Source organism: Amblyomma maculatum, chromosome 1, assembly GCF_055883805.1.
Source record: "Amblyomma maculatum isolate TAMU_Amacu chromosome 1, ASM5588380v1, whole genome shotgun sequence".
In the NCBI taxonomy this organism is placed as follows: Eukaryota; Metazoa; Arthropoda; class Arachnida; order Ixodida; family Ixodidae; genus Amblyomma; species Amblyomma maculatum.
In genome coordinates this window covers 136,964,788-136,979,285 of record NC_139344.1, presented here as the reverse complement: position 1 = coordinate 136,979,285, position 14,498 = coordinate 136,964,788, and positions in this window count along the sequence as shown.

The following is a 14,498-nucleotide window of genomic DNA, read 5'->3' as shown; positions in this document are numbered from 1 at the left end:
ATAGATACCTAAATAACACAGGACTAGTCCTAGCGGCATGTGATCGCTTCATCCTCTCTGCTAATCAGGAGGTGCATGGGCACTTACTATTTGGAGCTCTACAGTATGGTGTCCCCCGTGACCTTAGTTGCTTTGGAACATTAAACGACCACAAACCAAACCAAACCAAACCATATTTTCCTTTATTAAAACTCTAAATGCTTACCCTGAATCAGGATGTGACTAGCGGCTCAGTAAAAGTTGCAGAGGGACACTTGAAATATGTATATAAGTGGTAGTTACTGAGAATCGGGCAAGGATTTGTATTGTTGGAATCGGACCTTATGCGACATTTCCCAGACTACAAGGCTGTGGTCCTTCTGAAAAGCATTCCTCAGGAGAATTGCGACATTTCCAAGACTGGTCCTTCTGAAAAGCATTCCTCAGGAGAATGAAAGCCAAATAAAAAAAAACAATGCCAGAAAAAAAAAATGGAGCAGGAAATACCTGCAGTGTCTAAATAAAATATCTCAAGTGGTTTAATGAGCACGAAAATGACAAAATTGTTTCATTAAATAGATAAAACGCCGCGGATCTGTTTTGTTCTTTTTGCTTTCTTTCTGAATGCCACGCTTCACCTGTTCTGCAGTCGTAAGTTCAACACAAAGAATACAAGGTCACCGTCTATTTCCTTGCGGCTAACTTTCTTATTTCCTAACGAAGCTCTTGTTCCCTATTTTCAGATTAGAGCGAACCGCATCAGTCGTGTTGTGCCCTGAAATTGGGAAAAGTTTTCCTTAGCAAGACACTACCCAAGTGACTGGGCAACTTTGGACTCGTCTTGCGGTCGTTAGCTTGGGAAAAAAAATAAAAAATTCACGTGCAGGAAAATTTCAGACGCTTCTATGTGATGTTCGGTTAAAACCTGAGACTCCAGAATATGCTTTCAAATCGGCCCCCAGGGGCCGTTAGCTGACTTCCTGTTGTTAATAGCAAATGAAAACTTATTTTGCAGTAATCTGCAGTTGCACGCTTTCCAAGTCCGTCGTAATCTCTCGGGCAAATACATCATCCCAGAAACTCCGAGTGAATTCTCTGCGCCGTCTTACTTTTTGTCGAGGGCAAGTAAGAGTCCCGAGGGCCTACTGATGCAACGAGTCCAGAAAGCTACGGCCTTACAAATTACTGCTGACGTAAAAATAAACAATTCGATGTAAGAGGCGTCTTAAGGCATTTCGCTATTAGGGTGAGTATGGCCTCACTACAGGCCGGGCACGCTACGCGGCTTCTCCCTTTTTCACTAAAAATAAAATTTATTTTCCCGGAAGAATGACACACAGCACTATACCCTATCAGCCTTGTATATATTTACCTGAGATAAACATTAAAGCTGCTGATATGGGCTCCAGCTGTTATCGCTCAAGATGCCATAATTCAAAAACCTGGCAAACTTGTTTTCCGTTCCTCTCAGAATATAAGTTAAAGTGATGCGTAACACAACCGACACGAAAGCGCCTTTTCGACCCAGAACGCTGTACGAAAAGCTATCACCATCTCTGCTTCCCCTTGGGGCATCACAGGATGTCAGGGAGTTTTAATTATTATTTAATCCCGCGCTTCTGAACAGTGTCAGAAGTTGCTTGAGCCGTTCTGTGCGTGCGTTTAGCAGCGAAGTATGCTGTTATTTGTCGCGGAATTCTTAGAAGCGAAATATTCACCACGTTACTCGGTGCGTGAGTGATACGGCGCCTAGCGCCGTCACCTGAATATTACAGCTATCCAAGCCTCGTCATCAGCCCATGCCTGACATAGCGTGCTTTTTTTTCTCTCTCTCTCTCTCTCTCTCTCGGAACGTCTAAGGAGGTTAGGTGCACGCGTTGCAGCGCTGCCACCGGCATCTGTGGCGGTGCCAAGAAATACGGCTCGAGGTCGCAGCTCGTCTTACTCAGGAAAATATCGACCCCTGGCCAAACACGCATAGCTCTCTCCTCGGCCAGCAGCCATAGCTCACCACACCGGTTTATAAACGCAGACCGCCTGCGTCAACGTCGGCACGTGATTCTGGTCATGATCAACAGTATAGCTCTGCTATCGCACACACATCCTCTCTCTCTAAAAAAGGCGCCATTCCTTACGCACAAAATTAAAACGTAGGTATGTTTTTTTTTTTCTTTTTCAACGCGACAGCGTTAGTACTCCAATGTTAAAAAAAAAAAAAAAAAAAAAAAAAAAAAAAAAAAAAGATCTGTCCGTCGGCGTCAGCGGTGTCGACCGTTTGGAGCTTCGCAGCCTGAAAAAAGCACGAGCATGCCTCTCGCAGGCGCTATAGTTGGCAGGTAATAAACACTGCGGGACCTTTGTACCTCTGTTTGAAGTCGCGAAGCCTCAAAAAGTTAATCCGTTCGTGCGTTTCACCCTGTTCTTGCCGGCTGTCTGCAGTAAATGTGGCTTCGGTCGGCCTTGTAAAGCAAGCTCATCAAACACACGGAAACCCTGCACCCCCGTTTGAAGCCTCACCGCCTCGAAAACTCACGATCATGCTTCTGGTAGGTGGCATGGTTGGTTATCTAACGGACACAAAACTATGATTATACCATTGAGCTCAAAGCCTTCACCTGAAAGAAATGTCGACGGCTGCAGGATATCCCGCCTGGAGTAAGGCACCTAAAAGGAAATTGCCGCCGCACACAAAATTATTCAGAAACGTGCATTATTGTCTCCGTCATTTATTTACGCAGGCGACGACATAATCACGTGGTATGCTATAAAAAATGTAACGTTGTCGCATATATGCTGCATACCGTCTCTCGTTTTTTTTTTTCTTTTGCGTTGTGGTGAAGCAACAGGCCCAGCTGTTGCTTCACTATAGTCCAATTCATTATAGTCTAGCCCCTCTCCTAATTCCCTCCAAACTATCTCTTTATGGTTTGCTTCTATCCGTCGGTGTCCATTTTTCAGTGAGAAAGCACTATCTAGCACTCTATAACCCACCCAATAATCTTGTGGCTTGCATGGTCTCGAGGTTGACATTGTTGTCATTAGCCAACCTATCGTAGAAACAGCTTCTGCCGATCTCAAGAAAAAGAAAACCGTCGTTACGGAGCGCACTCGAACCTAAAAATTTCTCGTAGAAAGCGAGTACGAAACCTGCATGAGTTTCTGCCACTCTCTCGACTTGCTCGCTGCACGTCGTCGATTTCATCGACTTCCATCCGTGCGCAGTGTATCCAGAACACAACGCTACAGCACTGCCCTCTTAAAATGCGTTAAGCGGTCCCAAAATCATACAGTGCGCTGTAACTAAAGTCCCAAGTCAGCGATTTCACCGATCTTAGCCTGAAGGCTTACCTCGAAACCCTAGCCTCGAAACAAAAGCGAAATAAAACGTTACAAGCTTTCGCACACACTTCGCATTCATTTGGCCAACTTAGCTAAACCGATGCGCTGAGTGACGAAGCCAATAACGAAGTATATTTTGTAGCGAGTATAAACTGTTGCGTTTTAGGTTCTGTCTATGTGCACACAGATACAGCCCAGGCAAAAATGTCCATGGTTGTGAGGCGCATCATCATCATTTGTCTCTAAAAACGCGACTAGACCCTGAGTCAGATTTCGTAATCGTAACGCATAAGGTTCCCCTTTAGACCCCAAGATATACACCGTTACATGTAGGCGAAATGATATGCACAGATCACAGCAGCGTGGCATCCTGTAGTTAACATGTCGCAAACCTACCAAGCCCCTTCATGGATCACTGCCTTGTTGTGGCGGAGGGGCTTGCGAAACTCGATGAAGTCGTGAGCTCTGCTGTGTAGGGCCTCTAACGCGATGGTTAGATGGCATCCTCGAGGCACTGCAGATGAAGTTATGTGATGTTAGGAAGATAGTGAGAGACCGGAAAGCGTGGCGTGACATGGTCCATAGGGTCACGAAGAGTCGGACACGACTGAACGACTGAACTGAACTGAAACCTACCAAAGCCAATTTGCTGCAAGTGCTACTCCGGGCCATAAGTGATAGTAACTGCTGGCTTGAGCGGCCTCTACACGAAATTTTAGATACTTGTATGTTCTTATATTTCGGATTGCTGGCCCTCTGCTAGCGACCACTCGGCATGGCGATAGCAGCACTACATACCAGCGTTTTTAATTGTAGTTATATCGAGCGCAGCATTATTAAAACCTTGGGCGTTTGAATCAAAACTATTAAAGACTTTCTAACAGGCTCTTTCCGCGCCGTTTTTTAGTACTCTTATCACTTTCGTGCTTCGGGAAAATCGTACTTCGTGGCCAAGATCCAGACGGTCGTCTGCGCCACTGCGACGTACCTTTGTTTCTGAGCCGGCTGTTTCTGAGACTCCTTGCAACAACTCAGCTCAAGACTATGGTTTCATCCACTACTCTACAGCCTACATTCGGAATCTATATATTTTTTTTTTCTGCACCCTGTCCTTTATCGCATTTTTTTTTTAGTTACTCCTTCATGTGCGGATAAAACCTTGTGCAACAAACGTTTGATACCTGACCTTCGTTGTACTTTTGATGGTATCTACTAGGGGGCTAGTTCGTCATGATTCGCATAAATATGGCTCGATATAATTGCAACATCTCACTGTCTCGCAATTTCCGAGGCAGATATAGTCCGCCAACATCGCTTACACGGATCTAGTGCGTAGTGCATAGTAATGAGTAGTTGTATGTTTCCGCACAGGTTTTCTAGCTGCTGTTTTTCAAATGAAACGGGCAGGCAATAGCCGGGATATCACCCACTCTTATGCGTGCGACTGCTGGTCACACACTAAGAAGAGTACATGGCGTATCCAGCTTCCCGAACTGTCAGCAAACTTCCTTCCCGCAAGCACAGCTAAATTAGTGTTCCTCTGGGCTTAAATCCTCATAACCTCGTGTACTGCTGGGGCTTTCCCTCTCCCCTCGTCCTCTATCGCTCAGGAAAATGTGTATAACAGTATTCAGAGACACAACATGGCCGGAAATTCGCTGCGTCAGTGGGCTTGTAACAGACTCAGTTCAGTTTACCTTGCGTCATACATCTTACATTCCATGTTGCTATGTAATATATCTCCTTGCAACATCGGACTTTCCGGTCGCTTCCCGACACATCCACGACTGAGCGTCCTTTTGGCTTTAGCCCAGCCACTTCATTCGTCCTGGAGCTACTAGGAATCGCCCTTTGTTCATCCCCAGTAACATGTGGGACGCCTTCCAACCTGGGGGGCTCATCTTCCGGCGCCATATCATTAATGCTATGGTGACTGGCCATAGGGTTTTCTTGGCAGGAAATACTGGAGTGGGTTGCCATTACCTTAGCATTACAGATAGCAAAAGAGAGAGAGAGAGAGAGAGAGAGAGAGGGGGGGGGAGAGGTAGGTAGGGAGGGAGGGAGGGAGGGAGGGAGGGAGGGAGGGAGGGAGGGAGGGAGGGAGGGAGGAGTGTTCTTGATCTGCATGACTATTTGGTTTTGTTTAGCTTGGTTTAGATTACTTACTTCTGCGTTGCTCTCGAGCTCACCGAGCACGGCCTTCAGCTTCGGAATCCGTATAGAACAAGTCTTCTCCATGTTTTACCGTTTGCTGCGCAGGCCTTCGCCACACATCGAATTATTCAAGAGAGCTGGTCAAAGCACGACAAGATATGTGCCAGCTCCTGCCACACATCCTGCCTCTTCACCGCTTGCAGCTGGCGCGACGTCAGCTCACCCCCGTTGGCTGCAGCTGACGTGACCCGTCTTCCTACAATCGGCTGCAGCTGACACGTAAGGTATTGTCCCCACCCTCCTCGACCACATCGCGCCTGTTACTCCGAGGATCCAACTGGAAGTAGCGGCTTTTTAGCAAGACACATTTATGGCTAGCCCACAAAATTTCAGGAACATGTTTAGGTCCATTAGAGACAATTTTGAGCTCGCCTTTTTATCACGTAAAATCCATCTACAAACTCTGAGCCTCGTGGTAAATTTCTAAATATTTTCCTGCGTGGGTGATTTTCATATTAAAATTGGAATAGACACCCAGGCTCCGGCCTTCTTTAACTCGCCGCAGAGAGCAGGATGAGTCAATCGACGAGCGAAGTGCCTTTCAGACAATCAATCACGTGGCGGCTTACAGCCGTGCTGTCGGCGGAGTAATACGCAGAGTGATCCATACCCAGAAATCTTGTGCATTTTCCGGGAAAGTTTCTGAGCCCAACTCTTTCACGTATTGTTTAACGTCATGATAATAATCAACAGATCTGCAGATGTTCCCTTGGCAAGCTTCTAGACTTTTGTTATTAATTCTAAAATGCTTGCTCCATTTTTTTTTCTTCTCGTTTTTTTTTTTCTTTTTTTTTCTTTTTTTTTTTTTTTTTTTTTGCAGTCTGGTTTATTTGTTATGAGCGCAGGACAAATCTGAGAAGCAAAAGTTTGATTCTCATCGGCAGCTTAGGTCGTTTTGATCAATTAGTCATAAAAGCATCTTACAATAATCCGCCGTTCGCATTTAAGTTCGCATTTAAGCTCTCCATTAGCTTCCTATGGAAAGTCTTGATTACTGTGAACGCGGGACAAACCTCGCAAGCAAAATTTTCCAGCGCATCCGAAGCTTACACTATTTCTAACAATACGATCACAAAAATCATCTCGCAGTGTTCTTCAGTTGCCCCACAAATATTTTCAAAAACCCAACCCATGGTTTTACTATGGAAACTTTAACTAACCGGTGCGAGCGCAGGGAAAGCTTCAGAACTTCTTCCATACACCGGAAGCCTTTACGACCATTTCCATCAATACCTCAGTTGCCTCAAAAATAAAAAGAGTCCCCGATTTCTGTCGTGAATATAGTTTCGGCGTTATGTTCCCCTGAACCATAAGTATGTAAAGTTTTATCAAAGCATTATTTTGCTTCACTATTCATTAATCACTTAATTGGTTCCTTCGTTATTTAACATGCGCTCATTAACATACAGTCGTACGATACTATAGATTGTATCAAAAACCACCCGACATAGATACAAAGCCCCGCTTTAAAAAAGCCGGATCAACGTGTACCTGGGCATAGGAGTATTGTGTCTGACTGAATAGAAGGGTCCCACAATTCCGGACTCAGTTCCCACGTCCAGCCAACTCCTGCCAACTCATGACGTCACATAAGCCGCCGATAAATCAACGCGCGGTCATATCACTTGCCAACTACCACACGCCAAATTCATGCTCCCGATTTGTTTCGAAACTTCATGCGACTGCGCATAACTGCACTGGTGGTAAAAGCAAGCGAATTTCAACGTTACCAAGGAAGCGGGCTAACGTCTTCTCACATAAAACAGGAAACAATAAATGTCAGCGAGTGCTAAAATATTGCCGCATACATTCCTGCACAGATCTAACTTTTATCTGCGCATCGTAAAGTTGTTTTTTTATTTTATTCATTAAGTTAGCGCGCAGTTGTACCGTAACTAACCAAGGCCAGTTCACACGCGTTGCTTCCTAGTGCCTTTTTTATTTTCTTTGATTTTATATGTTTGTATTTTCTTGATACACTTTTGTTTGTTTGCCCACTCCTGCCATAGCCTCGTAGAGGCTGTAGTATGTAAAAATAAATAAATAAATGAGCACGCCAGTCTACTAATGAACCGCATTTTTGTGCCAGGGCTCTTCTTTGTGAGTTTCGCGCTTTCAGGTTAAGTGCTGCAAAAAATATAGCTCCTAATGCGTGTCTTCAAGACAAAGTTGTCGATAAAGAACCCTTGCCACTTGTGGCTTCTTCTCAGTGGAGTGGCTTCCTCTCAAAGCCATTTAATGTCTAAAACGATAACGTCGAAACTACACCTAAGGTAAATTTTCCGTTCGATTGTGGCACCGCTTTCGATGATTGGTCACAGCTCGAACTTTTTCTAGAGTGCGTTTCTGGCTTCTGTCGAAGAACATCCTTTCATCCCGTGAAACCTTAAACGCTCAGCTTTAAAAGCTTTTAATTCAAAGAGAGAGAGAAAAAAAAGATGTTTACAGCCAAAGGCACGTTGCGGCGTTCGCCGACAGTTTCTTCTTGGCATTAAGGGGGAAGACGTCCGGTAAGCCTCGAATTTGAATCATATAGACCGTCGTGAGTGCACGCCAGACAAGAGCATAAATGCAGAAAAGGGCATGAGTGTCGAAGAAAGAAAAGAGAGAGAGAACGGTACACGCCAATTTATTTGAATTGGGAAATACATGGCTGCAGAAAACTGGAGTCTGCACAACTTTCGGTTCACATTATGAAACATCACGGAGCTCAAAGCAGTTTATACGTGAGCTTGGGCGAACAAAGCGATATTCTTATAAAATCTGGCAAACGGCTCCGCTTATATAATAGAGCATTCAAAACATGTTCATTAAAAACTTACAGTCCACCAGGTTCCAAAAGTGAATCCCTGGAAGAAGACAGCGACAACGGCAATGGCTATTTGTGCTTCTGGGGTTTGTTTTTTGTTTTTTTTAGGTATTTTTTTTAAGCAGTTGCCTGCGCTCAGCTGGATAATTTACGCGCATGTTTGTAAGGCATAGTACGTTGCTCACGTGCAAATTCTGTAACATGGTCAAGTTAAATATTATACAAGAATACAAGGCTTGGCAGAAAGATGTCCCGTATAGTGTAATACTGTAGTCAAAGATAATATGGAAAGTCAATGTGGCATTTTGTTTTAGATTGAACATCACATACCAGCGGACGAAATAACTTAATTTTTACAACAATCTGACATTTCATATATTAACGCATTCAAAAAATGAAGACATTTAGGAAAGAGCAATAATAAGCGTAAAAATATACGTATTCTGCATGTCATCAGGAAGGAATGATTTAAAAAAAATAATTACAAGATATAAGAAAGCTAGGATCGTTTGACTGATTACAAGGATGGTGCGCATTTATCACTACAAGGTGGGCAATTTCACTGGCTCGTTGCGGCAAATCTAACTGTTTGCTTGCCGTAGTTGTGCAGATGTGGAAAGCATATGTTAGGATTACTGAAGCTATTTATAATATGAAGCAAATTGACATTACTGCCGAACTGAAGCAAAATAATTGCTAAATTACACTTGGTTAGCACACTAATCGAAAGGACATGTATTTTATTGAAAAGCGGTGCGACATCAGAATTATAAGGTTTACACGTAAAACATAACACAGCTTGATTTTGGACGCGTGTGAGTGGGGTAAACGAGATAGCTTTGTAATTCCCAGGTACTATGTCATGCAGTTATGTATGTGACGTCTGGTAACAGCAAAATAAAACGTGTTTTTGTGTGATGAAGCTACGCGTCTTTAAGGGAATCAGTATGCTATACGATGTCCGTTTTTAATATTTTTATATGAACAGCGAGCTTCAAAAAGCGTGTCAAACTCTACACCGAGAGTGTAGGACCATCCCAAGGGTGTTTCAACCATAGCCTTCTTTATGCATGAGAATTGATGAAAACGGAACTTATCGCGATTCTTGTTTCCCGAGCTAAAAGGATGAAGGCGATCAATGCTACTAATGCGGCAGAGTATACATGGTGTTTTATTTACCACTGTAAGCCAAGGTGCGTTCGCTGCTGGGGAAGGGCCTCTCTCACTGATGTTTAATTATCCTTGTATGATACAACCCGCCGCTTTGGCTCAGTGGTTGGGTCGAATCCCGGCCGCGGCAGCCACTTTTCGATGGAGGCAAAAAGCAAGTCGCCCACATGCTGTGCGATGTCAGTGCACGTTAAAGAACCATAAGTGGTAGAAATTGTCGGAATCCTCCACTACGGCGTCTCTGAAAGCCCGAGTCGCTTCGGGACTATAAACCCTATAAACCCTATAAACCAAACGAAACCAAATCAACCTTGTAAGCTCGAGCCACGGCCGGAGCATCAGGGCAAATGCATTCAGCTCATGTGTCTCTGCCATAGTTGACTGCTCTTCGATCCGTTCCGCATGTGGCCTCGTTTCAGCGGCGAAACGTTCACAGCACTCCCCATGGGTGTTTACATCCTATTATCGATTGTACGTTTTTGATCAGATTTCTTGGACGATAGGCCGCAAATTGCCTTCCCATATTTACAGAAGTGTACACGTAACAAGTATGGTACAGTATAAAAGAAACTGAACACGGGTTAAGGACTTATATTTATATTGACAACTCTACCCCTTTTCTGGCGAATGTGCTTGCCAAGGACAATTAACCCGCAGCAGCCAAAGCATGCTCTCTGCCCCGCCGATACACAGTTACACTTTCTATCTGAGTTGCTTACATGGCACTGAAGTATAAGCTCAAGATATCCCACCAGCAGAGTGGAAAGCCGAATTTTCGATGCTTTCCACGCGTTAGAACAGTCTGTGACTGATCGGCGCCTTGACTGTTACCATTACAAAATTGCGGGGCACAAGTGAGGAGCCAAGCTTTCACAAGGCGTCATTACCCGCAAGGTGCCTTGCTTGATATTTCTCTGCCTGGTAACCCGCTCCCATTACAGCGCTGAAAACTGCGAGACAGAAGATCGAAGAAGAGACGAATCCCAACCAGCCATCCGGTAGAATGATGATGGATAAACAAATAAAAAGAACTGTGGCGCAGGGAGGGGGAGCATGACGGTATGTGAGTGCCTCTAGCTCCCTCCATGCGCGCGGAAAGTCGCAGCATAGTGGACTCTAGAAATTATGAGAGAGGGAATGTCACGAATGCGGCAAAATATAACTTAGGATGGTTTTCGGCTGTCCGTAACGAAGCTGATGAGCCACGTTTTGGAAAACTTCTCGCGACAAGGAACTCGCGCAGCTATATGATTTCAGCCCCGGGGCGCTTTTCAACTTCGTTAAAACGCGGCCTGGGTGCCTCTCTAATACGGTGCCGACTATTGCCGGTGCCTGCTGGGCTTGAGACGGCTTTCTTTCTGGAACACGCGAACTTTTGAGCCTCGCCGCACATGTTCGCCGCTGCTACTTTAAACACCACTTCATTGATATGGAGCACGGGCTGATAGTAGGGGCTTGAGGTTGAGAGTTGAGAATGAAAGGGCTTGGTCAAGCCTTCGCTACACTGAAACTAACGCGGCTCAGGGGGAATTAAATTTTGTTCTAGAACCACGCTTTTGATGGACAACCGGAAACCTTCTGGGAATTTTTGTTCGCCAAAAATTGATTTTTCCCCTCACTTCATTAGGGCGGGGATCCCACTCCGGCAGCGCGAATGTGCAGGAGCGCGCGTTGCCCCGGCTGCGGAGCTAGTTACGAGGGGCAACGTAAACAGCGACGACGACGCGAAACGCAGGACCGGGCGCCAAAAAGCTGTGCTCTAAAAAGAAAAAAAGAAAAGAAAAGAAAAAAGCTGTTCAGCACACCAAATGGTCAAATCAAGGCAGCGCGAGAAAGTACATGTTCGGACAAATTCTAGGGGCAGTAAGTAACCGAAGTGACGTCTTATATTATTCTTTTGTTGCACATACAATGACAGAAATGAATCCTTTCGCTCCAAAGAATGCCTTAGGGGCAGCTAGTTATGCAGTTTACCATGGTTATCACGAGTGATTGCCGTTCTAGTTATGCTTGTTATGAAAGCAGGTGATGCTGGTAGGGAATAAATAAATAAGTAAATAAATAGATAGGAAGTACACTGGATTCGCATGCAGCAAAGACATACGTCTTACCAATGAAGCGGACAGAGGAGATTCAAAGGGGAAGGGGAAGAAGCGGTCTAACGCGCTTGTGAAACTAACCCGCTTCTACTGGCGACGTTGCCTCATAACTACCTGCTACCCACCCCCTCCACCTCATTTCCCCCAAAATTTAGCCTGAATGTATTGCGGCAGCTTCCTGGTGCTTACCCTCTTGGTAGGTATTTCACACCCCTTTCGCAATGCCGACTCTCTTCTCTAAGGTAAAATGAAATTGGCCATCACCCTTTTTTCAGCTCTCACTAAGTTACCAACACCAGTTTCTATAGTTAGAAAAGTCCGAACTAAAAAAAAAAAACGAAGGAAAGAGAATGATGGCTCTTGATTGAAACCGGCTTTATGGCAATTGTATTATATTGCAATAACGTTTGATAAAAGTAGTTCTGCGCCAGAGAGCTCGCAAGAATTTTGCGACTCCTACTATAATTGCTATAACTTCCAAAGCGAATACAGCTCAAAAGATGGGTATCGAAGGAAAGACAATACAAGTGTGGATTTCAGTCAGAGTTCATGACGAAACCACCAAAGATGTATACTTCGTCTCACAAAATGTTCGCAGTAAGCGCACTTTTCGACCCCGCGCACTATAATAGGCTCGGACACTTGCGAGCGAAACGAACTCGTTTTCCTTTCTTTTTGCATTTTGTAAATGATGTACAAAGCTCCCCCTGTCCTTCCTTGCTATAGCTCCCCTCTGCACTTCCCCTCGCTTTCCTCTCCCCATCATCTTGCTTTCCCGCCGGCTGCACCTAGGGTGCTTCAGATTTTACATAGCAGTTGACGCGGCCGGCAGCACTCTTTTCCTTCATTTTGTTTGAATAACCACTACCCCAACCACCTATAAAAGGCAATTGTGCTCCCACTGTCGCCCTTGCCGATTCGAGGGATGCGTCGGAGCACAATTATCTATTACAGTGCGCATTTGAATGGGCCAGGGAGCCCCTCCCTTTCGCAGTGGTGTAAAAATATTGTGAGTCAAAGTATAGTATACATGGGTCACATAAATATTTTCCATGATATCACACCTTTCCATTTTTGGTATCCACTTGAGCTATCGTGAAATTATGTCGATGATGTATCATCAACTCGCTCAAGCTTCCACTCTATCAAGAACAGTGAACAATAAAACGATGTGGCAATTTAAATACCTTTCATTTACGTTACGCACATTCGGTCTTGGCCGAATCGAGCGGCGGCGGTGCCCGTCGCTGCTGCCACTCAAGGCAAGCTAGCACCCCGCAGTCCTGCTATCCGCTGCAGTCAAGCTAGGAACAGGTGAACGCTTCCCACAGCGCACGGCGGGGAAAGGAATGAGGCTTTGAAAACCCACCTTCAAGTTCCAACAAAAGAAAGCATCTTACAAAGCCAAGGTTGGGTCGCTCGGCCGCTGGGGGCAAGACCGGTAGGCGCTTTCTCAGTCGTGAATCAGTGGCGTAGCCTGGTGGCAGAATTTGAACTAATATCAAGATGGCCGCAGTGGTTGCAAGTTTATTTGTCGATATCTACGCTCATTATTTCGCTTTGCCACGACTAAAAAAGTCTCATTCTGCATGTGCGTGCATGTGAGTTTTTAGTGCCATGTCCGCATAAATTCGTATAACCAGCACAAGAGCATACACGGAAGTAGGAATCAGTTGGCCTGTACCCAAGTCAAGTTTTATCTTCTTATCTTCTCACGAAAAAATGGCTTACATGATGTTCTCTTGTTTTGTGTAAGCAGCAAGCAAATTTAGGCTCAGTCATTGGTAGACTCAGTAATTTATAAAACGTGGTCACGAATTCGAATAATGGTCAAGCCAGCATGTAACCGGTGCGTTATATAAAGTGATGTTTTATCGTAAATCTGCTTTTGCAAGGAACGTTCACGCCGCGCTCCGATTCATATCAGGGCAGGGAACTGCTGGTTTTAAAGCGAAATCCTTTATTGACTTATGAGTGTCCGTCCGTGCCCGCGTGCGTCCACTAGAACTATCACAATTCTTCGCGAGATTGTGACGTTATCACCTGGTGACGTCATTGGCCATGATCGGAAGCAACGTCATGACGTCACGTCCGGTCATGACCGATAACTTTACCAGGCGATTCACGCATATACGTACCTGACACCGCTGGGTGTCCGATTCAGGCGTCCGTACTGCGCCTTTCATTTGGCGCTTCCTCAAAAGCCGCACCACGCAGCATAAAGCAAGCGGAGTAAAGCTGGAATCAGTGGCGTTTCAAACAAAGGCTTTCATCTCATCGCTCTTTAATGCTCCAAAGTGCCCCCCAGAATATATATATATATATATATATATATATATATATATATATATTGTAGTGTGGTAATCTTCATCGTTATAACCACTGACATGCGTCGCGTGCTGCCGCTCTCAAGGACGCAGAAGTTAGTCGCTGCCTTGCTCTTTCGCCACGCCTGACGCTCCGCTGCGAGTTCCTCCTGAGCTTCTGGATCCATCTGGGTTTACCGAATAAACACACCCCTACAATTGGTGCAGGTGCTGCTGGGTACGTTCCCGTCCACCCTGGAACTAAGAAGCCGCACATTACCCTCTGCTTCCAGCATGCCGGACGACACTGGCTCGACATCGTCGCCCCTCCCAACCACCGTGCTGCGTTCTGGAGCTCTACGGCAGCGTGATCCGTGCCTCTTCAGTGGCACAGCCGACCAGGACGTCGACGATTGGTTGTCGGTATATGAGCGCGTCAGTAGCTACAACAGATGGGACGACGCTATCAAGCTAAGTAATGTAATCTTCTATCTGACTGACGTGGCGGACCTCTGGTTTCGCAACCATGAGGCAGACCTGCCATCTTGGTCTGCATTTAAAAAGAATTTTGCGGAAGTGTTC